Genomic DNA, 26923 nt, shown 5'->3' on the forward strand with positions numbered 1-26923 from the left:
ATTATATTTTCATTCAGTGAAATCCATGATTTGAAACATCCAACAGCTCACTGAAGAAATTACATTTGTCACAGCCAGGGATTGCATTAGAAGGTTTAACTTACATTAGAACTTCAAATCCATGTGGTGCCTAAGTAAGCTACTATTTGGATTATATCAAGTTGCCTTACTCTGTTGGGTAAACTAACAGGGCTTCAGGCAGCTTAGATGCATATAGCTTAGTTGTGGGCAGAGTACCCAGCATTCTTCTATGTAGTCCAATCTGAGATAGCTGAAAGATGACAGAGGCATGCTGGGAGTTAGATTACCCCCTTAACCTTATCAGATTCTTAGGCTAAAGTGGATCTTGAAAGCCATTAGTCAAATTAAAAAAGCCCTTTGTTTTGAATGCAAGAGCAGTTATACGTACAGATTTTACTGGCTGATAGCAAACTCCATTAACTAACATATGGAAAGATCATAGGAAGATCTACTAAAATATACCAGCAGATAAAATATGAATTTGCAGTCTGTATCGAATGTAGTGCAATAAAAATGTCTGCGTATCGCAAAATATTGGAGAAAAAAACATATTTTTATCGAGTCCTTGCGTCTACTTGCATTTACAACATTTTTACATGCATTTTTTAGTGGATCAAAAATATATAGTATGGCCAGAATAGCCTGAATAACAAATAATTGACTTTTAAAGCATACAGCGTGACCAGTCTGATTCTGAAACGAATGACTTTTGAGTCGAAACACAGCATGATTCTTATGAGCCGGTTCTCTTAATGAATCATTTACAAAGACAATCAAGCGGTCTTAATCAGTCTGATGAATTTTTCACGCAATTGAACCCAACAGAACAGCTACTAAACAAACATATATCACTTGCTTATTGAACCCCGAATTATTATTATTTTAGGTGATGTCCTTACAAAAATTTGTGTCATTGCTATCTACATCTGGTTGTCTTTACAATACATTGTTAAAGATACACACATTTTGTGGGCGTTTTTGTGCGCTTATAAATTAAATAAGCATTGTCACATTCAACAGCATTAATGCAGATTTTTTGAAGAATCTGAATTCAGCATAAAACACAAACCACCTACTGGTGTTGATAGCTCTATGGGCCTGTCTCTTTTATTTGCATTGCCTATAGCACAAGATTGAAGTAGATCACTAAAAAACACCACTCACTGAGCAATTAAAACAATTTACTATTGCTACAAGCCTGTAAGTCATGCACTGTTCTCCTTAGGGTCGGTGTATGATGACAGATCTGACTTCGTAATTGAGATTAACAGAGACTTTGCCCCTGACTTCAGCACCATAAAGTACTGTGAATACTGCGGTTAACCAAGAAAACTATACCAGCTGGGGACACAGAGCGACTGGCTGGCCGGTCAATGTTCTTGCAATCGATCATGAGAGAACATTATGAAAACACACAGCCGCCAGGGTCGGAAGCTGGTGGGGGGAAAGTTGTCTGCCTCTAACTCCTTTCATTTCACGCTGCTTTCATTTCCTGTCTGGGAGAACGGTACTGAGTTTCTTTTCAGCGTGCTCGGCTAAAATCTATAATATTTTATCAGTATGAATGAGTTTGTGCAATTAGTGAGCATAGGAAAACCTCTTTCATGAAGCACAGCGGCTATCTGTTAAAGGATTTTCCATATACGATTATGCGGTACGGTTAATATAAATGGGCGCGGTTTGGGAGTGATGACATCACCACTAAACACGGACGATGGAACACAGACCGCCGGCCTATAAAGAGGTTTATAGAGTGAATAAATATGGTATGGGCCCTGTAATATTTTCAGACAATCAATCAAAGTGAACTAAGAAGCAAGGCTCTCTTATTTTTCTTTCATACATGGAGCGTCACATGAGTTCACAAGAAATATGCACAGCTTTCTTGAAACAGATGTGACGTGAGGACAGTAAATGCTTGCTGGAGCAGCGTGCTAATAAAAACAAACATGCATTTTCTTGCATTTCTATGCATGAGAATAGTTTTCCCCCAGAATCAGTTTTATTGCCATCTTTGGTAATGAAGCTTTCAGTGCACACATCCATGTTTGCATACTATTCTTAATAAACTGTTCACGCAATGTATTGATTGTGTTCCAAATCACATTGAAAATAGCATAATAAAGGTGTCTAGATGATATATTTTGTTGTAATTGTACAAAAAGGGCCTGTTTGCGATGTGTATTTCCATTACCGCACTTCCATCACCAGCCAAGTACTTATTTTTACTGTGCATTCTGGGTTTGCAAACTGGGACTCTTTGCATATCTACATCCTGTAGACTGACTGAAGCAATCCTCAACTTTCCATCTAGTTGTTTTTGTATAAAAACTGAACTGCAGTTGGTGATGAATCATCAGGGCTCCAGCATAGGACCAAAACACATTCTCAGACAATCTTACTCAGACTTACTCAAACAGCGAGTCTCGTTCCCCTAAAAGGCAAAAGGCATTTTATAAAAGGAGCTGACAAGATGTTGATAAGTGTGTTTCTAAAAAGGAACAGCCACCCTACAGTATATTCAGGACAGCGCCGTCACCGAGCCATCCAGTGCAATTAACATGCATGTGTGAATGACCTCAAATTAGAGCAAATAGGTTACATGACAATGGATTTAGGGCAACTACTTTATTTAGTAGTGGTTTGCAAAATGAAAAGGATTTAGTTTTCATAGCACTTGTTATTCGCCCAAACATAAAGTTGCACATGTGATTCATTAACTTTACAGATGTTTACCGAAAGATTTGCCAAGGCCTGTTTTTGTTTACCAGACAAAAAGGCAATGGCCCCTCTCATCTTTGTCCTTTTCAAACCACCCATTCGCGTCGCCCCGAAATATCAACAGGTTTTATTCCCAATGTTAACAATGCTTTAAAAGTCTCAGACAGGCTTGAAAAGAGCACTCCGAGTGGGGTCTGCGTCTATCAATCAATTGTAGACTCGTCCAATACACAAAACCTAAGAGGCAAATAAATGTCTAGCAGTAGCTTGTTTCTTTACAAAATCACTTTTGGGCAAGAATAATTGGTAAATATTGAATTAAATTCCAACGTTAACCCACTCCAGACTGAATTCATCCTCCACTGGAGTAATAATAGTGACCATCTGGTTGTCAACCCCTCAAATCCGCATTAAGCGAGACTCACTGGTTTAAAAGTCAAGTGATTGACATGCACATTGAATTCGCCTCTCTTTCACACTGACAATAGCTTGTAGCCAGACACAATATCTCATTTGTCCAAAGTTCAATGCCAGCAGCATTTCCAGCCAACGTCTTGTTTGTGAATGAAAGAGGGCCGCAAACTCTTGCTGTTTCACTTTTCTTCTGCAGGCTCGCCAGGGTCTGCAATGACAAAGTGGATGTCACTTATCAAACACATCCACTGTTTGTTCACAAAACAACAGTGCTGCTTATTATGGTTTTGACAGTGGGAAGCAAGAGCTTAAAAAGCTCAAGTCATTTTGGGGCTCAGATGAAAGATTCTAAGGTCCATAGGGGGTAGATTTTGACTATTAAAAAAGCCGTTTAGGAAGGCTGTTTAGCAACAAAGCAAACAAGCATGTTTTTCGTCTAATGCAGTTTTGCAATTGCCTAAAATATATGAGCCATTAAAATCGGTACATACCCAGTACCCTCAAATCAACTTCCAGTATGAATAAATAATAATTCCTCTGTTTGAATCCCAGACCGCCACCCCATTTATAATTTCACGCCATCTCCAGTCATCGTGCGAAGAGGAAAGCTGCTTGTTTTGACAGATTGGGTTGCTTTGATGCATACTTCAGTTGTGGTGGATTTTTGCAGCTGCATTGCATGTTAAAGTAAACAGCGGAGTTGATAAGATCTTCAGAGATGAATTTGCAAGCAGGGTCTCTCAAGCAGCTGGAAAGTATAAGGGCAGAGAGGAATGCAATAGCATGACTTTTGCTGCTGTGCCACTTCGCTTGGCAAAATATAGACAGCGGGGGGCATATTTGAAAACGAAAGTGTGAGGAATGGTATTGGTCAATGAAAATCATAATGAGAACCATAGCGTTGTCTGAAATTCCAAAGGATTCATAATCCAACTTATGTATTGCGAAGGTTCAGAATTCAAAAATTCATAAATGAAATAACGCAAAACTGATATAAAAAGGCATTTGTTGACGTAACCATGTCATTTCAGTCATAACATGATATTCCTCAAGTAATTGTGCGACATTGCGCTATTTATTGAAACTCTGTGTAAATTTGTGTGAAAAAAAGAAGGTGTTAGAGTTTTACTGCCTCTAGTGTTCATTTCTTTTGGACAATGCAGTGATATGTACTTATTGGTACCTCACTAAAAAGTGCCCCCAGGTATGTTTATGCCATGAGACCATCGAGTCATAATCATAATGCTGCGTCATGACCATTATGAGTGTTATTTGGCAGTAATTTCTTGATGTCTGACTGTTTTGTAATGTACTCTTTTTGTAAGAACACGTATTCATCTCATAAGAAAGAAATTGCACAAATGCTTCGCTATAATTTGTTCTCCAAGACAAAAATAAGGACCCAAATCAAAACTTTTGCTTAAAGTAACACTAAACCTAAACATTTAATTTTGTCATTATCACTCTGTTTTTGAATAGAATGCTTCTTTAAAGCTTCTCAATGTTTCTTTTCGAGAAAGAAACCAAAGTATTATCAAGTTTCAGAGCGTAAGAAGAAATCTCAGCAATTTCTGCCAATATGTCAAATTTTGAAATCAAACTACCTTAATATAATTTCTCATAGCATGATTTCACAATTACAGTATCTCAGCCACTGTGTCATTTGTGTCTGTTATTATTTCTTCAGCAGAATGTTATGAGAAAAATCTGAGAAAGTTGCTAGAATTTTTCCCTTCTGTCAGGTTTCCCTCCACAATGTCAGGTTCATCAAATCGTGTCTGAACACAAAGGCTACGGTCTGGGCAGATTGTATGACCGGTATCGTTTTCCCATTGAACTCAGTATAGACATCGGGACATACTGAAGAATGAAAATAGACTGAACAGGGGTCCAGAGGGTTCGCTGGTTCCAGCTCATTTGGCCACATATAGCAGTTCTGTACCTCTCTGTTTCTATATGACTTCAAGGTTAACAAGCTGTCTGGAGCCGTTCTGTCTGCTGTCCGTCGTATACCTGAAGCTTCATACAAAGCGGCTCTCTGGGAGATAGAAACTAGATAAGAGTTTCAGTCCAGTGACCAAAAGCAGCCTTTCATGGAAAATAGACACGAAATGAGTTTGGCTCTTCACACAGAAATATGGGTAGTAACCTAAAAATGTTTGATATTGCAAAGATTTTTTAAAAAACAAAACCCATAAAGTAGCTGTGACATTCCACAGATTCATTACGGTTTGGTGTCCTATTACTTTTAAAAAAAAGTCTTCAAAGCACAAATCCTCTGGTTATTGTAGTAAGACATATTTCTTTAAAAAAAGCAATACAAAAACTAAAATTAGGTGTTTTAGAGTTAACGATAGATTAGTCAGTTGAGTTATGGCTAGAATTGGGCATGCTACCAAATGATCTTAGATGAAATATAATATTAAATCAATCAAAACTCAACAGTGAAACACATATGTACATTTATATGGTTATTGTGCTTCACCTTTGTATATAAAAATGCTTTTGGTCTGTTTCGCATCTGTTTCGCTATATGTATAATGATAAGAATAAGTATTATACATATACACACACACACACACACACACACACACACACACGCACACACACACACACATATATATATTAGTGCTGTCAAACAATTAATTGCATCCAAAAGCAGTGTAAGCAGTTTTCTTATACTAAGCGTTTACTGAAAAAGTTTCTACATGTTTGTAGAAAATGTCAGTGTTATTTGAGAACACTGATACATTTGGCTGCTTTTTTGTCTCTTTGAAATCAAAAGAGTCTCAAGAACGTTTGGGAGATATTATATTAATGATGGATGACGGACATTTAATATCTCTGTCCAATCCACTTCTTGTTGTGACAGATGGCACAGTTGTCATGACGATGAAACAACAGAAAGAAAGCGATGCTCAAATGTTGTGCCAGAGACGCTGATGTGATATTTTAGTTATGTTTGACTCAAAGTTTGTGGTTTGCTTGATCAAAGTCAGACGGTTGTTTTATGTGTAAAGAATGGAAGAATTCGGTCATTATATAACTGCCAAAACAAAAAGAGAAAGTGGGTTGGGAGGAAAAAGAACTAGGCCCTTAGGACATGAAAATGTGGTAGGACAAAAGAAAAGAGGTGAGACAACATTGATAGGGGCATTAAACGGCTGAAGAACAGATGCATGCAGTTATGTCAACACATTCATCACTGATTAATATCATTGCCATAACAAGAACAAGCAATCCTGACCACCAGACAGTTCAAAGCATTAAAGCGCTCTACTTGACATCAACTGTAATTCATATTCATTATATGCTTTGTTTTAAACAATACTACTCTTTAAGGATGTGCGAAATCTTGAGCAAATCAAGTAATATCTGTTTTGCATTTCCTGTTGCAATAGCTAATATTCTGAGTTTGATGGGCACTATCATATATATATATATATATATATATATATATATATATATATATATATATATATATATATATATATAAAAAATCAATCAAATAGAATGAAAAACCTTTCTAAAACTTCTATTCTTTTTTGTATTTTGGGGGTTTGTTCTGTTTAAGGGATGTTGGAGACAATTTATAAATGTATAGCTTTTATGTATAATTTTTATTATATTACTTTTTATATTAAATAAATTGAATTTTGAAAATAAAATAAAGAGAACGCACTCTGAAATAGTCTGTAAAGAATCCTTAAGAGTGCACATTTAATTTAATTTAACATATTATTTTATTTTATTTTATATGAAATAAAATGTATTTTATAAAATACATAATACGCAATTTTTTTAATAAAATACATTTTACTTAAAAAATATTCCTATTTTATTTTAAATGTCCAAAATCGAATCCTCCTATAAAAACAATAAAACAGAATTACTAAATACGTAAAACAGAAAAAAAAACAATGAAAAAAGAAAATATTGTTTATTTCTTTCACATATATGATGATGACGAGGCACCGTGTTAGAATTTCTATCTTTCTTGACCTGAAAATATATGATGAAAGCATTGAGAGCATGTCAAGCCAGCACATGAACTTTACGATAGCAATCTGATGTGGACTGAGATACGTCTCCGTGCAATAAGGGACTTTAAAATGAAAAAGAGCAGGAATGTGTGTGGAAGGATCCCTTTAAAAGCTTGGTAACTTGACCACGAAAATCCCTTGACCTGCAAAAATATCAACAGATCGTAGTGACCTCGTGTTTAATCTGCTTCTAATGTTAATGACATTTTTTAAATAATCAGATAATAAAATAAGGGCTTTCCTTGTCTGGGTCAAGTTGTGGGATATCCAGACCTGATTCTGTGTGACCTGATATCAAGACCCTTATCAGAGCTCTGTATCATGAGAGAGCTCAACCCTGTTATCATAAGCTCTGTTTGAAATCACAAACAAACTGCAGGAGGAGGCCAAAGACAACACAGAGAGGCAAGATGAAACAAGGAATCTCCAAGAGATAAAAAACAAGTGCAGGCGGTCCAATGTCCTCCAGGGGTCAGGGCCAAAGTTCAAAACCCTATGTGTATGTTAGGATCCAGGAAAGAGAAACCACAGAGGAAGCCGTTGATCGCACACGCAATGGATTCAAAGAAAAATCCAAAAATGAAAAAGGATTATTCAGAAACATCCCTCAAACAGAGAAATTCAAGAAAGAACAATTAAACTAAACATTTATTTTTTCAAGTTCAATAAATGAATGTCTTAAAAATTAAAAGAGAAACAAGAAAAATCGAACAAAAATTTAATTTAATTAAAACATGTATCTAATTTTTTTTGGTATTGTCAAAGTTAAATTCTCGATTAAAATTCTCGTAAAAATCTTAATTTTAATTTAAGAAAGGACAATTTATTAATAAAAAAGAATTTAAGAATAAACACATTATAAACAAAGAATATAAGTGAAAATAGAACAAAGCAAATAAAATGTAAAATCTGTATAATTAAATAATAAATAAAGAACATTTTAAGAAAATGCAATTTTATCAAAAGAGTGCTATTTCATTATCTTATTTTATTTTCAAAGCTCGTTCTTCCTACTTAGCAATGATAATGAATAAATAAGTAATAGTGAAAATAATGAATTATCTACAACATCCCCCAAATTAAAGAAAGAACAGTTTTAAAGATGATCTAAATAGCTAAATAGAGTTAATTAATCATTAAAAGCATGTATAATGAATGATTCATCTCTATCATTAAATTCCCCCTAACGTATAAAGAATATTTGCTAACCTTTGACCTTTCTTCCAGTGCAAAAGCTCTACGCAAAGGCAGGAGGTGAGCTGTATTGAATATAAATCAATCGTTCGTATTGTCCTTCAGCGTAAGGATCAAAGGTCAAGCTTCTCGTCTCAGGCGTTTGAGAGACTCGAGCGTTTATTGCGCCCTTATTTATGGCAAGGCGAGACGGCCGAGCAGAATGCTGAGTTTGTAGTAGAGATTGTTATGCTTGTGCAACCTGAGATTACACGCACAGGTCCTCATGTGGGAAAGGTCAGCATGCTGAGAGTGTGTGAGAGTCCGTGAGAGAGTGTGATGTCTTTGCTATTCCTCCTTGAAATATAGTCTCTTCCCCCACCGCTGCAGTCATTTGTCACCCTGGCACACTGTCCTGATGTCCTGATCATATTTATGTGCTGGCCGGCAGCCACTGACCGACCGTGAGTAATGAACACATGACCCTCTGCCCACATGCTGTATATACCTCCTGCTCACCTTCAGCTCTGTGCCGCACCGTCGCATCCTTTCTTAGTAGTGCTTGCTAAGTCAAATCATCCATCCAAAATAAAGTGCTACCCAAACTATATGGTGTGCTATTACATTTCTAAACAATCAAGATGCACGATGTTCGCCTTAATGGATTTCAAAATGGAGGAAAGATCCCACAGGCTTGGAGAAACTGAGCCATATCTAGGGGCTAGAATATCATACTTCATATCTATCTATCCATGCAGAATACTCTAGCGACAGCAAGCAACCACCCAGCGATTCGTTCTAATATAACGCTACAAAAACATTTCAGTTTATAGTTTGAGGTTTAAATGTCCTTTACAATAGTGCATGATTAATAAACTAATACATTATGTTTGCTAGCAGAACCTTATTTTACCTTGTGCGACTTGTTCACGTAGTTTTTTAGTTCTTACAATCAGTGTATGGTGCTTGTACATAAGTGTAATTCATCTATCATTTTGCCTGATTTCAGTAAGGTTAAGTAAGGGTAAGGTTAGGTTTAGGTGTAGGGATATGGGATAAAAAATGTTAACCTAAGAACACATCTAGCTCAGCACATATCAGTAACTCAAAAACTAGTAGAAGCAAGCTAAAATGGCATGTTTGAATAAGCGAAAACATTTGCTATTCTTCACACTGAATCGGTTAGATTTAGGGTAGAGTTTAGTTACGCAACATTTTATTTCCAAACTACCATGATGTGTACTGCAATCAATGTAATTAAAGGTTGCTAGATTCACGTACATCTGTTTCAGATAAAACTGAATGTGCTTTTAGCACCACAAACTGGATGTTTCACCTTAAAACTATTGCAAAACGCCTGAGAAGCAAAATATTGTCATATTGCAAAAATGCCGCCACATGCATATTTTTTCCAATTACCTAGATTTGTATTTTTAAATAGTTACCTTAAAAATCTTTCATCATGTTCAAGTGAAGTGGATTTAAATCTATACAGCATCCTTTAACTCACCTTTGTAATATTACAAATGCATTTTCCCGGAAACCTTGAGAAAACACTGTCAGAAACAATTTAGCAAACTTAAACTACCTTGCTGCTCTGGGCTCTCTAAAAAGGAACATTCTCACAACCAAAATGGAATGTTTAGAAAACGTTTTTTAGATTCCAAATTGGTTAGTGGAACTCTAACACCTACTGATAAGCTGCTAACGTCAGCAGGTTAACCATGGCTCTGGTTAACACTGATACATTGGACAAATATGCTTTACGTGTATCAACTATATCAAATTAAGTGAAATTAGAATAATTAATCATTGAACGATGTGCAACAGAACAACAGCTGCTCCATTAAACCCCTTATAATCAAGCACTAAGACCTGTTTGTGGGTATATATGCATATATGGTTTATGTTTCCACCCAGAGATTTTGACAGATATACTGGTGTGGCAATAATGAAAGGAGCTTTCTTTTAAGAAGATTCAATCAATAAACTGATACGTTCCAGAAAACGCTGTTGTTTACAGCTGTTTGGAGGAGAGCTATAAAGAGGAATAAATGAAAAAGGTTTTGGCTTGATTTATGAACCCAGAGGAGCTTATAAAACATACTTACAGCCTTTACAGTAATTCCAGTCGAGGCACATGAGGAAGGACACATGTCATGCTGTTATTTCTCTGGAGCAGATGTCCTTCATCACTGATCACACAATCACTGCTGCATGACATGTGACATGTGAAGGACACTTAAGCGCACGACGTTCTGAAAAAAAAAGATTTTGGCTATTTGTTGCTTCAGTCGATGTATTAAATGCCAGGAATGCCAGTATCAAAACTTAATTTCACAATGTAATGACTCTGAACTGAATTAAGAGTGAAAAGGAAACAGACAGACAGAGACAGATTGAAAATAGAGCAGGTTAAGATTGCAGCTCTTATCTTCCTCAAGAGGAATTTAAAGACCTGCCCCAGATAAACTCACAGAGATGACTGCACTGCATCCTGGAGTCCAACTCATCCGCTCTAGCACTTAGATTGACCAGAACGTGACATATGGCATCTGACAAAGATATCAAGTGACATAAATAATAATGTAAAACTACTTTTTCCTAGTCTCATAAGAAACAGAGAAGAGTTTATCAGGATGTCAAAGAGAACTCTATAGATTAAGTGAGAGTTATCAACAAATACTTAAAATACTTAAATACTTAAAATTGAAAGTGTTAAAAGAATACTTAAAAAATTGGTACCAGTTTAAAAAAATCTACCTGTAAATGGAACAAAGATGGATGAGTAATTAAGGCATGTACTTGTGGATTCAAACCTCTTTCCTGCTAGTGTGTTGCTACATTTAAATATGTTGCCATTTGTTTTACCACCAAACTAGTAGTCTTAGATACTGATGGCAGCTCTTGGCTTCTCATAGGTGCACTCATTAGTGTCAGTTTTTCAAAAATGTATACATCATCTTAAAGCTTTTCATTGATATATGTTTTGTTAGGGTATTTGGTCGAGATAAAGGTATTTGAAAATCTGGAGTTTGACAGTGCAAAAAATAAAATAATAAAATACTCAGCTAACAATGTCTTGTCTTAACAATGCATATTATATCCTAATAACATAGTATAACCCAGCCAAAATCAACCAGGATGGCCGAGTGGTGAAGGCGTTGGACTTAAGATCCAATGGACGCATGTCCTCGTGGGTTCAAACCCCACTCCTGGTAAAATGTTGCCATATTTAAATAAGTTTCTCAAAGTGGTTTTAAAGTACATGTAAATGAGAAGAGGGTGTTTCAGCATGTGATTGGAATCACAGAGCAGCTGCACAGTCTGCCAAGAAACAGGAAGCAAAATATGTTGCATTAAATTAACAAGATTTAAGCAGGCCCACAAAGAAACCATAGATCTTAAGATACATCATGGTTTTGAACCCCACTCCTGGTAGGGAAAAGTGAATTTTAAATTGAATGAAGTAATGCAGGATGGTGATAACATGCTTATGTTATGAACAAAAGATATGTGGCATAAGTGATATATGGCAATTATAAGTTAAACTACTATGTGGTTATGACGAGATTGATATAGTATAATTGTTATTGCTTTCCCTTCAAAGATATGCCACTTCATGGAGTGAAAGTTTAAGAGATGTTAAAAATAAATGAATAAAATAACAGGATAGAAAGGGAGTGATATTGAGGATGCAGGGCAAACGTAAACCAATCTCCAATTACAACAATAATTCCGGGAGTATTGTATGCAACATTTATTGACACTCTTTAAATTAAACAGAAGCTTCTTTAAAGTGGTTCTTTGGATTATTACAGCATTGAAAGGTTTCTTTGGGGAGCCAAAGTGGTTCTTCTCTCACTACTAAAAAATAAACCATTATTTTTAAGAGTGCAAGAAACAATGTAATAGGTGTGCATTTAAGTGAATCCTAATTTTATATAAGGTATATGTATGTATAATAAAAGGGGACACACAATTGTCACAATAAAAAGATATGGTGAAAACATTAGGTTCTACTAACATCATCTGTTCTGATGTTTTAATTCTAATGTTCACTGACACAGCCTGACTTACAGCTTAAGGTTTCTTTCACTTTCCTGTTTTAACACCCCATTCGTCCAGCACTGAGACGGAGGTGTTTACTGTCTGTTCCAGGTGCTGTTACGAGGGCCAGGCTCGGGTAGAGCGAGGGGCCACCCTGGATAGCATAAACAAACAGACCCCAGAGAGCCTGCTGTTTTGATAATGTCCATGATTAGCTCAGGTGCTGGGTTATGACCCTGCCAGACCCACAGCCCTGGCGGGGGCTGCGTGTGTTTTCTTTCTTTTCCGACAAGGAAAAGATGCAGCTGCTTTTACTAGGCTGGACCCCATTTAAACGGGAAACTACAATTTTCATTACCTTTCAGTCTAAGTTTATTAGATTAAACACGACAGCATGCACCTAAAAATGCACAAAATATAATTTAAAAATAAATATTTTATACAATGCTATAAAGTGCGTTGACAGTCTCAAGACATTTGATAGTTTGCCATTTTAGAGTTTCGATAAGCGGAAGTTTGAGTGGTTAAGGCGTTGGATCCCCACTTCTGGTAAAAATAAAAAGGTCAGACAAACCCAATCCTGACAGAGGCCTGGGAGTTTTAAAAGAATAATATAGACCACTGGTTTTCAGAATTGTTCCTGAGGACCCACAGCTCTGCACATTTTGCATGTCTTGCTAATTTACACACCTGATTCAAATCATCAGCTCATTGGGAAAGAGCTCCAGGAACTCAATGTGTCAGAGACAGAGCAGTGGGTCCTGAGGAACAGGATTGAAAACCACTAATATAGACGTTTAAGAGATATAGAAGTAACTATACAAAGATGCCATGGTAGAATAGAGTGATTGACCAATCAGTTGGCTCTCTGTGGTATAATTGATACTGATTGGTCCATCACTCCATTCTAAATGTATTGACCATTCACTATGGTAGGCTACAGCCTCTCGTATCACTTCTTTTTACTCACATAATATATTAATCTAAAAACTTGTGTATGTTTGATATTGATTAAAGGACCTTTAAGCTTTGCTTGCTCTATGCACATTCAATAAAGTCTTTTTTTATTGCTTTCCCAACAAAGTTCTATTTTAGATACCCTTAAAAAGAAATAAACATCTAGTGAACCAAAAAAAAAAATGGAACAAAAATAACTCTCGCTATTTGATGAAGAATGAACCAATATACACACGAACCACCCAGATCGCAGGAATCAGATGTGGGGTGAGTACTGCTGGAGGGAATGTAATGTGTACCCACCACCCTCTGTTCCTGCACACTGAAAAGAGAAAGAAAGAATGGACCGTGAATGTGGAGTTAGTGTTGTGCTCGTGGACCAGCTGTGTAAATCTCTCGCTATCCTTCTCAGGGGGAGCGCAGACTCATTTTTAGAAACACTGGTATTCCAGTAACTTAAGTGCATTCTTCAGGCATGTAACTGTAGAGAGATGAAGAAACAAAGACTGCGGTAGAGCTCTGTTCAATCCCCATTCAACACAGACGGAAGCTCTCAGGTGGCCTGAAATAGGTAAAGAGGTCGTTAAGGAAACGAGGAGGCTGCGCATATAAATAGCTCGAGTTATTGAGTCTCCAATAAACCAGTTCCCTTCTGTCTGTCTAACTCATCTGCCTCCATCCCTGTGTCACTTATCGGAAAAGAAGTAGCGTGTTATATTGATTCGCAGCACCCTGCGGTAAGCGAACCCTTCCCCCGTGACCTGTCAGGTATGACAGACAAAAGAAGCTAAAAAATAACAGAAAAAATTAAGCTCACGCTGGGAATTACTCGTCTACAATATCAAGAAATCATTCGCACCAAAAAGCCACCGCAATTACCCAAGGAGAGCCCTCAGAGAAGATAATGACTGCTTGCGCTTCAAAGGCGACTATCTGGCCCCCCTTTCAATGAGATCCAGCAGGGTTTTTAGGAGATGGACAGGGTGAAGCCCCCAGCCAAGAGTGCTGCCCCTGCTGATGGAGAAGCCGTGGAAAAGAAGGAACAATTGAACACTCATTAGCATGGCAAAGGTCTGCTCATTACAAGGAATCATTAGAGCCGCTCTCAGATGAAAGGACTGCTCGGACTCCACATAAGGAGGTGTCCACTAAAAAGAAGTGTTTGGCAGAAATGAGGTTAGGATAAGACACAGAGGATAAATCCCCCCACCCCACCCCCGAATCAAATTATTTGACATGTCTGGTCTGCTGACAGATGCAATATATCTTCAATAAACATACCAGTCAACATATCAACCATGAAGCTAAAAAGCTAATAAAAATGGCATATATAATTTATATAGCATATTTATAATTTAGTAAGCATAATAAGCCTCATCTGCAACTTGCAACTGTTATTTTTTAGGTCCAATAATAATTCTTTATATTTTTATTCATTATTTATATTTTGCCTGCACTGCTGTTAAGACATATTGCCACAAAAGGTCAATCAGTCAACTATATTTATTAAAAGCAGAAATATTTAGTAGGTTTTTTTGTGGCCATGAATTTTAATGCACATCTAAAACTTAAAAATATACATTTTTTAAATATTTGTTGGAGTAAAATGTGATAACTAGTCTCTATTATCTGCAAGTCTATCAGTCCCATCACATGAAATCACAAGATGCAATCTTATTTCTTGTTTTTAACAATGAGAATAAAATGTGACATGGAAATCTAGACACACAAATAACTAAAATATTAAAACTTGTGGATTTCAAGCTACATTTATGGTACAAGTGGTCAGAAGATAAATCACTTTTCTTTGGTAAACTGTTTATATCTTTCCGTTTTTTATTTTAACCACCAAAAAAGGTCAGTCTGTTGCATTCCTAAAAAATAATTTAAAAATGCCCTTTTGATTTGCCAAAAGCCATTTTGTACTCTCATCTAGGGCTTGGTGAGTATTGATTTTGGACGCTGCATGAACACACAGACCACCACTGCCATAACCACAAAAACACAGCAGTAATCTTCTTCCCCCAGAGCTGCAAAGTCATTATCAGCTGTCCAGGTCTTACTTATGAGCTCCAAGCTCCCAGGAGACACTGAAATAAGTGTGCTGGTCAATGGGGGAGGTGAGGGCCGGTGGGGTCCCGCTCCTAAACGAGGGTCCGAAGAGGAACAGAGAGATTCAGAATGATGAAGGAGTCTTTGAAGAGCTTGAGATGGAGGGATGATGGCTCTTTGAGGTTTGCCTGGGCACTAAAGGCCTTTTGTGTCGAAACCTCCTGCAAGAACAGTTCACGTTACTGCAGGACAATAGCTGGTTAAACTGTGCACAGAAAGAGGTTAATCCACAAAGAATAGGCCGGTGGCTAGTAAAGCTAGTGACACAGGGCCTGGAGAAAAGCATTAGTCAATGAAGCACTAATTAAAGTGTTTGCTTGTTGAGCCGTGCAGAAGGCGATCAAAGCCGAACGCGGTCATGTCACAAATGGGGAAGATGCTTAAGGGGACGCGTTCATTCTGCATTAAGGACGGATAAGAACACAATTTGAGCAGCTGCACAACCTGTTAAGAAATCCAGTTTTTAGATTTGTTTTTGAAAAAAACATATATTTGCCCCACATAGTGATGAGGCTGTATGCGGTTGTGTTATGATCCACAACCGTCCTCCACTTCTTGTACATCAATTTGAATTTTAAACAGAATGCTTTGATGCGACTGAATGTGGTCACATAATAAGAAATACTTGTAGAGGAAACAAAGGAGTTTCCACAGAATACAGGCACCAGGATGGCCGAGTGGTTAAGGCGTTGGACTTAAGATCCAATGGACAAATGTCCTCGTGGGTTCGAACCCCACTCCTGGTAGACTGTTGCGAATTTTAGATAAAACATAGTAATGTGGCTGTGTTACAGGTTTTCTGAAGTGACTAAATAAAGCAGGGCTGGACAACTTTGGTCTTGGAGGGCCAGTTTCCTGCTGAGTTTAGCTCCAACCCTAATCAAACACACCTGAAGAAGCTAATTCATGTCTTCAAGATCACCAGAAAGTTACATGCAGGTTTTTGTGATAAGGATTAGAGCTACACTCTGCAGGACACTAGCCCTCCAGGACTGAAGTTGCCCAGGCCTTATGGTAAGGGGACACACAGTGATCATCTCAAAATGATCAGGGTGGTTAGTGCATTGACCTTAAGATCCAATGCGTGGGAGCAAACCCCACTCTTGGTAGAGCAATTTCAACAACTTGGTTTCTGAACCTGAGCCTTCAAAGCATCACAAAGTGTCCAGGATGGCTCAGTGGTTAAGATTTAAGATCTCTTTCTCCTTTTTTTTAAACCCCACTTCTGGTAAATCAATGTAATTTTTAAATAGAATATATTAATGTACTTGTATGTGGTCGCATTGCCATAAATAGGTTTTCTGCAGTGGTTAGGAAGCACCTGTAGAAGAAAAAAAAAGGTGTTGCAGCATAATAGGGTCACCAGGATGGCCGAGTGGTTAAGGCGTTGGACTTAAGATCCAATGGACAAATGTCCTCGTGGGTTCGAACCCCACTCCTGGTAGTGATGTGAACTTTTAAACTAAAATGGTTTTCTCTTAATTGAGAAAAGTAATTGTAACACAGCTTTGCAACATAAGTTGACCAGGATGGCTGTGTGGTTAAGGCTTTGGACATAAGATCCAAATGCCTCCATTCCTGCTAGATTAATGGGCTGTATGTAGCTTTGTTTCAATTAATTATCAAAAAGAAGTTCCTAAAACGGAACAAAGGAGTTCTAAGCATATGAGCGTGACTGAGCATTTAAAGGGTTACTCCTCGCCAACATGAAAAATTTGTCAATCACTTTTACATTACATACACAGGTCTGTGTTAGACACAATGGAAAGATATGCTGTTTTCACAAATCAAAGTGTAAATACACATGCAAGACTGTTACTGAATTTTTAGGGTTTAATCTCTCTTTTCACTGCTTTACTGTATAGTGATACATTGATTCTACTACAGGTACGTGTGGTGACCAACAAAAACACTAATAAGTTTCTCTAGGTGCCTCGGAAGGATACTATAAAGGAAACAAAGCAACCTTTTTTCCGCAGCGTTCACCAGGATGGCAGAGTGGTAAAGGCTTTGGACTTAAGATCCAATGAACGAAAGTGTTTGAATCCCACTCCTAGCAAATAAAAGAAACTGAAATTGAAAATCAGCGCCAACAGACTAGACTTGAGCTTTTCAAATAAAGACATCAAATCAGTGTTTGCCACAAAGACGACAAAATATAGGTAAAATATTCATTTCAAGGTCAAACGTGCTAGTGTGCCGAGGTTCTTTTAATAACCAGATGTTTGTTTTTTCCTCAGAAACCTCTTTTCTTGCTCTCCCATGTGTTCCGCGTCTGTGTGTTTCTGATGAAACAGGTCTCGTCTCACATGAGCACTTCACTATATGAGTGCTAATAAGAACCATGTCAGGAGGGACGCCTGCAGTTTTAGAAAGCTTGATGAACTGAGCCCAGCGACTGACAGGTTGTACATAGATGCTATCCACACCTTCTACAGCACAGACTCAGTGTTGATCTCTCTGTCGCTATGGCACCCCTGCAATATTAAGCCACCAGAAACCATGGTTACTGACTTATGTGTGCTTTCCATCCCCACAAGACTGAGGGCCGCTTCAATGAATGCATTCAATAGCAAATTAATGTCATTTAGAAGCAATAAATTATATCATATGTACATTTTTCCATTAAAGACTAGTGTATTACTTTTGCATAAGTCAGGCATTCAATTAACAATTATGGCACAACTGTGTTTTCTAAATGTCTTTGTTTTGCATTTTTTGTTCATGTTATGTCCACACTTTCATTTTGCAAGTAATGAGATCAAATCCATTCACTCAGAATATGTAGTTGACATATAGCGACAACTCATTGGTCACTATAATAATCAGCATGTATGAGCTTGAGAAACTGTCCGTTACTGTGTAAATAGAAATACTTGGAAATTATGGTGAATCATTCATGCATATGCTGTGTACACTAACTCATTCATTTGCTAACGTAATATGGAAATGTGAGTGAATGTGGTCACATTTAGAAAAAAAAACTCTACACAGATGATGCCATTAGCATACAGATCAACCTTTAAATTGCCTCTGAAAGGAGAAAGATGCTTTGTGGGTTCATGCAATAATGATGCTCTGCTATTTAAGTGCTCCTGTGAAAACGCAAAGGGGTTATTAGCACTACACAGGGACCAGGATGGCCGAGTGGTTAAGGCGTTGGACTTAAGATCCAATGGACAAATGTCCTCGTGGGTTCGAACCCCACTCCTGGTAGATTGGTTCAATCTTTATAAAGCTCAGCAAGTAGGTTTCTGAAGCAGCCAGTTAAAGAAAGAAAGGGCTTTTGGGTCCAGATGGTGTAGTAACAGCATCTACCAGCAGGGACTAACTGGTCTGTGCTAACAACCCAGACTTTAACATATTGACATTGTGTATGAAAATACACAGAGCTGGGTAGTCACTGATTACACATAACCATATTCGAAAAATGAACTACTTGTAGTTAGATTAAATCACATCTTAAAATACTTGGAGTCAGACTACAGTTACTGTTTACTGATTACATGATTACACATTTTTCTCGCAATAAATTACTAATTCTCTTTTTTTTTTTTACAGCTTTTAAATGTTCCCTTCAATTCCTTGCATTTCGTTATGCACCCCAGTTTGGGAAACCTAATGTATAATGCACTTCATGTCGTCAGTAACACCGAAGGGAATATATTTTCTTTGCACTTTTATATCTATATGGTACAACATTATCCTATTTAAATCAATGCGATAAATGAGTAATGAGTAAAAGTAATCTAAACATAATAAAATGCAGTCTGATTGTATTACCTAAAATGTGAAGTGTAATGGATTACATTACTAACTACAACTTTTGTCATGTAGCCTAATTCGCAAATAATAACAGATTACAATTTGACATTATCAAAAATACAATATAATTTTAGGAAAATGTTTAACAACATACATAGTTTTAGATCAGATTTTTTGCATGCTTTTGCTTCAAAGTACTAAATATATTTGAACAAAGCCACAGCATTGTTAAATGCCAAATGATTGTCCAAATTTCCTTTTCTAACATGCATTTTGAAGAATCATACGGTGGTTTGTTGCCAGGCAATAGCTTGAGTGGCATGTTATTACAGCTCAAATAGATGGTTTTCACAATGTCCACATAATAATACGCGTTTATTTTCCGGTGCTTCACTGAGGCAACTGTGCTGGTTTATTAACTGCCCACCTATCTTGAAAAGAATTGTGATGGAAATGCATTAAAATTGTCTTTCCACTTTCTCCCACCTTTGATCTATCCATTAGTGAGATCATACATTATAACTCTCTTTAAAATTATTAATATTAGCTGCTTGAAGTTAGTAATTATCCAGACATATGCAAATGTAACCCATTCATTAGGTGTATTTCTTTTTTTTTACCACCTCCAATTACAACTTTTTCTTTGTGCTGTTTTCCTCAAGCACATCTGCCTCACTACACAGCCCCAAATACAGGCCCTCGTTGTGACTGAACTGTGCAGGAGCATCCATAAATTGGGGAAACCTGAGTGTGCCCTGGTTGGGGGGTCACCAATAAAGGTGCACTTCCCTTTGCTTGTAGGGTGCTGAACAGCAGGGCATGCCTGTTTTTTCTCACCCTGCCTTCCCATCTGACAACAAATAAACAGCCAGAGGTCTTTAATGTGCCATACAGATGACACCTCCAATCTCTTCCTTCAAAAAGAGTTCAGGAAGCCTTGGGTGTCAAGACAAATATTATGGCAGTGGAGCTTCATTTGGCGTGTGTCTGAGGCTTGAGACTTTCTTTCTAACCTGTGCGTGAGCTGAAGGAAGAGTGTGGAAGTGAAAAACACATGAGGAACCATCTGTCTGGTGGACAGCTCTGCATTTGGTCAAACTCTGCTTTATGTAGACAACACACTATCCATCCATCCATCCATCCATCCATCTATCCATCTATCCATCCATCTATCTATTCAATCCATCTATCTATTCAATCCACCCATCCACCCACCTACCTACCTGCCTTTTAATTCGTCTATCTGTCTATTATTCTGTATGTGTGCAAGGTCTTTCAAAACTCAAGGTTTTTAGTGTTTTTTAAAACTTTCAAACAAGAGTTAGTTAAATTCATCATTGGAAGGTAGTACTGTCAAATTATATGAATTTTTGTTCATTGTAAATCTATGTCCTTAAAATAAAACTTTTATTGCAATTAAAAAATATATAAATAAAATCATAAAATCAAAAGTTTGTTAGGTACCAGAGACAACATCTTTATTACTGCTTACACCACTTATTTTTGCTTTAAATCCAGCATTTAGGTATTAGTTTTCACTGTGGCGTAATCACCGAACTGTATAACAACAAATGGCTTACTGTTTTATTATTTAACAACTTCAAATGTAGTTAAATTTTAGAAGTAACCTTTTAATAATTTCTCACAACTTCCTTCTTGTAGGAAACTACCAATGGCAAAACGGCTGTACTGCATAATATCACAGATCACTGTTTTATTTTATAACAACTTCTTCAACTGATTTCAGAGTGGATAATATTGTATAATGTGAAGTATGGTAAACAGTATAATTTACCCACAATTCCTCAGTGATGTTATGTAGAACAGGTCTATTCTTTGCTTTATCTAGCCAGCAGGTATCTTCAAACCCGATTAACACTTTGACCAATTATGCAGATAAATTTGCGAAAACATTTGCCTCCCCACAAGGTGCTGTGAAATGAGATTACACCCAAACTAATTATAAACAACTCCCCCAAGTACCCTAATCAGATATCAGCGCTGCCGCACACTTAATCTTCACAGGAAATGGAATTAATCTGGAAAGATCTGAATGACTCAGGCACCGTTTCGCGTGTCTCAGACTTTGCCACGCTTTTCCACAGTCTCTCATCACAGTATGTGAAATTAGACCTGTCATTTAAACCAAAGGCTACGTTTATTAGGAGCCAGCCTGTCTCATCAGCGCAATTGAAAAAACATGGCCAGAGCACTCTAGCGCTGGCGCTGAAAGAGCACCAGATCCGTTCCCATTCGCCTGCGAGACAGACACGGAGACGGGAACCGGTGCAGCCAGACCGGGAAAGAGAGGATTAGCATGTGGCGTGGTCTCTGACCACCTCATTTCCTTCCCCGGAGCAATCTCCGTCTTCATCTCTCGCCTGCAGCTACGCATGCTATCGCCTGCCATCTTTATGTCTCTGAGTGTCAATGCTTTCTGTTTTTCACTCCACCCAACCTAACTTACCACTGACATCTGAACAGACCCATTTCTTGTCCTGGCTAATGGCCAATGGTGTTTGAGGATGATTTAGGAGGCTTCACTTTCTTGTCACTTGCTGGATATTTTAAGGCACCAAACGAACTTGATAATACCATTAATCATCGAGTGTTGTGTAAGGCATTGGTTTCATACCTCGGTTCTCAAGACAAGGCCAAATAGAGACTTATGAGCTTATGAGCAGATGGGAATAGCATACGACCTATACTATTTCTGCAGTATGCAGCATGTATATTTTGCAGAGCTAGCAATAGTACAGAAGTACTGAATCGGTAAGATCGGTGCTCTGCTATATTATACTGGAGAAAGCTATCTATTAGCTCTTCTATTTACCAAAAAGATTAACCATATTTTTAAATATGTGCAACAGCATGCATATGCAGTGCTCTCACACTAGAAGTAATTCAATTTAAAATGCCCTTCTTGACTTATTCTTGTGATGGAAAAACAGTTTTTTTTACCATTACTACGATATTCAAAAATCCTTCTAACAAGCCGATTCGATTTTTTTTTTCTTATGATCAGTATTATTAACAGTTGATTCTTTGATGAATAGAAAGTTTCGAAGTTTGGTTCAAACGTTCGGTAGTGTAAATTGTCCCAGTGAAGTGAACACAACTGGTTATGCAAGAATGGTTTTACGAATGACTCACTCAGCTCATGTTTCGTGAATAAGGCCTATAGTCGGTGTGATTTATTTTCGGGAGGGTTCTGGAAATGCATATCCCCGCTCAATCTCTGAACCCTGTGGCCTGAGATGGAGGGGAACTCACGAAATATGAATTAGATTGATGGATTTAAAATTACAGGGATTAGGTGCAAATAAGAAACCTCGCTCGGTCTGCTTTAGCTTCTCCCAGTCTGTTAAATCACTTGAATTAGTCTAATGGTCTTTATTGACGTCCGTTTAGCCTGTTTCTCGCAGTGGAAAAAGCATGCTTGACTTGCAGCGTGCCATGCAGTAGCGGGTACTACAAATTAAGAACGGCTTCCTCTCCCAGCCAACCCACTTTTCCTAACATGAGGCTTTTCCATGCTGGAAAACTGCTCGGTCAACTCTAGAGTTGCAAAACAAACAGCTCAGTTTGTGTTGACCTGTGGCTCTGATCGGTCTCCTGAACCGTTACATTCTCAGTGGGCTTAATCTCCATTTTTAGAGAGGGGTGTAAACTCCCTTCTGTAACCCCACTGGCCCCCCGCCCGTACTTACTTCCAACATTCCTGCTGAGCAGCTGGTTTCCAAGGCAACCGCAGTAAGCATGGATGACTGCAACCATGCAGTCGTCTTTTGTCCTTTTGCTTGATGAGATAATAACAAGGCCGGTCACCTTGCTTCTGAAACACACGGGGAGTTGCTCTGATTGGCGACAGCTTGTGCATGCTTAAACACAGCTGGCAGAAGACATCGCTCACTGTCACAAACGTGCCAAAATCAGACAGATGAAATACAGCCCCCTCAGATTCAGTTTTTATCACTCTTCCTTTGAGATAACCTTGAGCCTTAAAGGAGCAGCTCACCCAAAAATGGAAATTGCATCGTTTACTCACCCTAAACTTGTTCCAAACCCATAGTTTGGGTAATCTTTAAAAACGCAGGTAACCAAAGCACAGAAGATCCAAAATGGTCATAAATGCATTGTAAAATGAATCCATATTAGTAGAACAGTTTAAGACTCGTGAAGAGTTATGATTTTGGATTTATTTAGGATTTTATTTGTATCTAAACAATGATTAAATGTAAATTTGTCCCCTGATTCCTAAACACTTTCATGCAGTGTGTGTTTCACAGTCCAGAACTGGAAGACTGATAGAAGTAGCAACATACAATGTGCCAGGAAATCCATAATATGGACAAAAGCATCCACTTATTGCTGTAGCTAAACTGAATAAAAATAAACATTTTGACTGATGAAACATGAAAACAACAAATAGGAAATTTTCAAAATATGTTGTTTATTTTTTTTATATGTCATTAGGAAATATAAGAACAATTATTATAGAATATAAATTATTGCCTATGGTCCAACAATGTATTTGTTTTCTCAGTATATTAACATAGAAAGATAATAAAAAAAAAACAAAAAATAACAGTAATAAAGCCTATATATCAGGCAAAAAGAGGTATGAATTTGCGTGATATTTCTTCACATTGGCACAGGTGGTTTGTTCAGTGAGGTTCAGTGAGGTTAGTTCTAGCATGTGACACATACATTAGCTTTTATGCTTGTCATTTGTAATGTAAGTGTGCTTATATGTGATTTAAAGCCATTGCATCATTTTACAAGTCTTAGATCGAACTGCTTGATTCATATGGATTCACTATAAAATGTCTTTATAACCGTCTTGGGTTAGTGGACTTACTTAAATATCTTAATTTGTGTCATGAAGTCTTAGGGGTTTGAAATAAAACAAGAGTGAGTAATTAATTGCAGAATTTTACTCAACGTTTACCTCATGTCATTCCAAACCTCTATGACTTTCTTTTATCTCTAGATCACAAAAAAAGATATTTAGAATAATGTTTCAACTGCTCTTGTTCATATAGTCAATGGGTTCTAAAACAACTGTAAATTGGCACACTGTATGAACAGAAAACCATTGAGCCATTTTTCAGAATATATACATTTTTTTTCAATAATATTTAATATAGGTCTAAGATGACAAACACTAATGCTCATATTTCTCTGCCAATCCCATACATACCTGCATGCTTGCCCATGTCTTGGCTGATCTACTGTCACCGAGGCGGCAGACCATCACATCATTGATTGATCATTTGTGATCTTCTTGATGATTCATTCCGATCAGTCATCAGCTCACGGCACACTAAAAACAACCAAAGAGACAATGTCAGTGAGTCATACTTCTATCATTTTTATTCAGTGCCAAATGCAACTGATAACCCTATCGTGCGTCGGTGACATGTCATGACTTGCCCCAGGTGCCAGATACAGACGTTCCTAATTAACTTCCAGTCGAGGGAACATGAAAGTTTCAGGGTGCATTTCACCAGCAGCACATGCAACCCGACGAGGGGTGGATAAATTGGCTGTGGGCCGCTCTCTATCCCACGCTTCTCTCAGGAGGCCTGTGGAGACAGGTAAGCCTGTATTACCATCTGGGCTCTTACAATGAGAAAGAGCATCCATTCTTATTTAGCGGCACCTTCTAATTGGGCGGCTTCCTTTCAGGATGGCCAGGAGGGAATTTGGTTCGTTGGAAAATTCATTTAGGCAGCCGAGATCATGTTTTGCTACAAGATAAAGATACTGGAATATTATATACGTAAATGATTAAATGTCAGTTAGTGACTTTTATTTCACACACTTGAAATGTGATATACGACATAAGGAAAGTATGGAGGGGAAAAAAGAAAGCATGGAAAGCATGGAAAGATGGATAAGGTAGAACAAGATGTTGCTCAAACACACTGATAGATATATATGTATATATGTACACACACACACACACACACACACACACACACACACACACACACAAGGCTTTTAAACAATTAATCACATCCAAAATTAATGGTTTTGTTTACATAATATATGTGCATTAACTGTTCATATTTATGTATATATAAAAACAGTCCTTCTTCTAATATATATATATATATATATATATATATATATATATATATATATATATATATATATATATATATATATATATACAGTTTTTTACATATATGTAATATATAACCATAATTTATTTTTCTTGAATATAATATTGTTTGTCTATTTATATGCATGTAATAGATACACACAGTACACAATATTATTTAAGCAAATACTTTTGTTTTGGATCTGATTAATCATTTGTTTGTGGCTTTTGTGACAGTGAAAATTGTTTGCTGAAAATTTGACTATGCGAGCACCGGAAAATGTTATATTATATTTTAAATAAATTACATTTTTTATGTAATATTTTCTGTATTAAATAAATGCAGCCTTGGTGAACGTAAAAAGTGTATACTATCTTACATTCCTCAAATCTTTAAATGTTATACTATATAACTTTTCATCTTTAAATGCATAAAGATCCATTACGCAAAAGATTCCTGAGGGAAACCACCAACCAACCACATAGCAATGCACTAAACCAACCAAGAACCAAATGCATAGAAAATCCACCATAGAAACACCAGTCATAGTTTTACCAGAAACTTGGTTACAACATGGTTACAAAAGAACAGGGTAATTTAACAAAACAGTTAACTGATCATTTTCAAAGCCATATCTTTATATAAAAGCAGTCAACAGGTAGAAGGAACTTATAATCAGGTCAGCTATGAATGGTCTTTCTGTGACCTCTGAATCAACCCCTGGGAAATCACTCGGCAAGGGGGAGGGTGTGTGTGTGTGTGTGTGTGTGTGTGTGTGTGTGTGCTTACTTTCTTTGTGTGACAATCCACTTTAAAAACCATACACTAAATGACTTCTCTAAATAATTACATGCAACCACAGATGTAATGGCCAGTTAAACTGAGGGCTGAAAACAGATCATTATTTTAACCTTAAGAACATTACCAAGCATTTAGCTAGAGTCGCGTCACTGTTATGGTGAGTGAGTGAGTCTCAGATGGTTTTGATTGGAAACCAGGTGAACTGATAACCTCGGGGACTAACCCTGCGGTGTGTCCTCTGGGCGGCACAGACACACATCTTGACCGCTGATGAACTCCCCGGTGAGCTGCCGGGGATCCGTTTTATACACATCATGTTCCCTGTAACTTTTCCCGTCTCGGTTTTGTTAGCATGTAGCCATCCGTGTCGCTCCCGCCCTCACGTTTGTTGCTCAGGGTCAGCTGTCATCCAACCCTGGGGAGATGTGAGAGAGTCAAAAACAACAGCCACAACATGATGCCCAGTTTGACTGCATGTTTATTTACAACAGGAAGATGCAATTATTCTAGCATTATCCTTGGGAATGTCTTAAAATGTGCAAAATATGAAATTATATCGTAATATAAAGAACAAACCCAGTTTAAATCTAACCAAATAATTCACTTTTGAATAAATATGATAAACAAGCAATCGTGAAAATATGAAACTGTTATGGAAATGCAAACGGACCGACTTTAGTATTAGAATAGACTCGAGAACAAAGTTTCCCAATAGACCTAATTAGGGAAATAAAGGTGGAGAAAGGATAGCTGGAG

The 26923-nt window shown here is 37.4% G+C and overlaps 4 non-coding genes across 4 annotated transcripts; all 4 read left to right on the top strand.

The window, feature by feature from the left end:
* Positions 1 to 11510: 11510 nt before the first annotated feature.
* Positions 11511 to 11593, top strand: trnal-uaa. Its single transcript has one exon. It is a non-coding gene; the product is annotated as a tRNA-Leu (tRNA).
* A 4561-nt stretch (positions 11594 to 16154) lies between these two features.
* Positions 16155 to 16237, top strand: trnal-uaa. Its single transcript has one exon. It is a non-coding gene; the product is annotated as a tRNA-Leu (tRNA).
* Positions 16238 to 16852: 615 nt separating this feature from the next.
* Positions 16853 to 16935, top strand: trnal-uaa. Its single transcript has one exon. It is a non-coding gene; the product is annotated as a tRNA-Leu (tRNA).
* A 1689-nt stretch (positions 16936 to 18624) lies between these two features.
* Positions 18625 to 18707, top strand: trnal-uaa. Its single transcript has one exon. It is a non-coding gene; the product is annotated as a tRNA-Leu (tRNA).
* The last annotated feature ends 8216 nt before the right edge of the window (positions 18708 to 26923 follow it).

The sequence above is a fragment of the Puntigrus tetrazona genome, chromosome 17, assembly GCF_018831695.1.
Source record: "Puntigrus tetrazona isolate hp1 chromosome 17, ASM1883169v1, whole genome shotgun sequence".
NCBI lineage: Eukaryota > Metazoa > Chordata > Actinopteri > Cypriniformes > Cyprinidae > Puntigrus > Puntigrus tetrazona.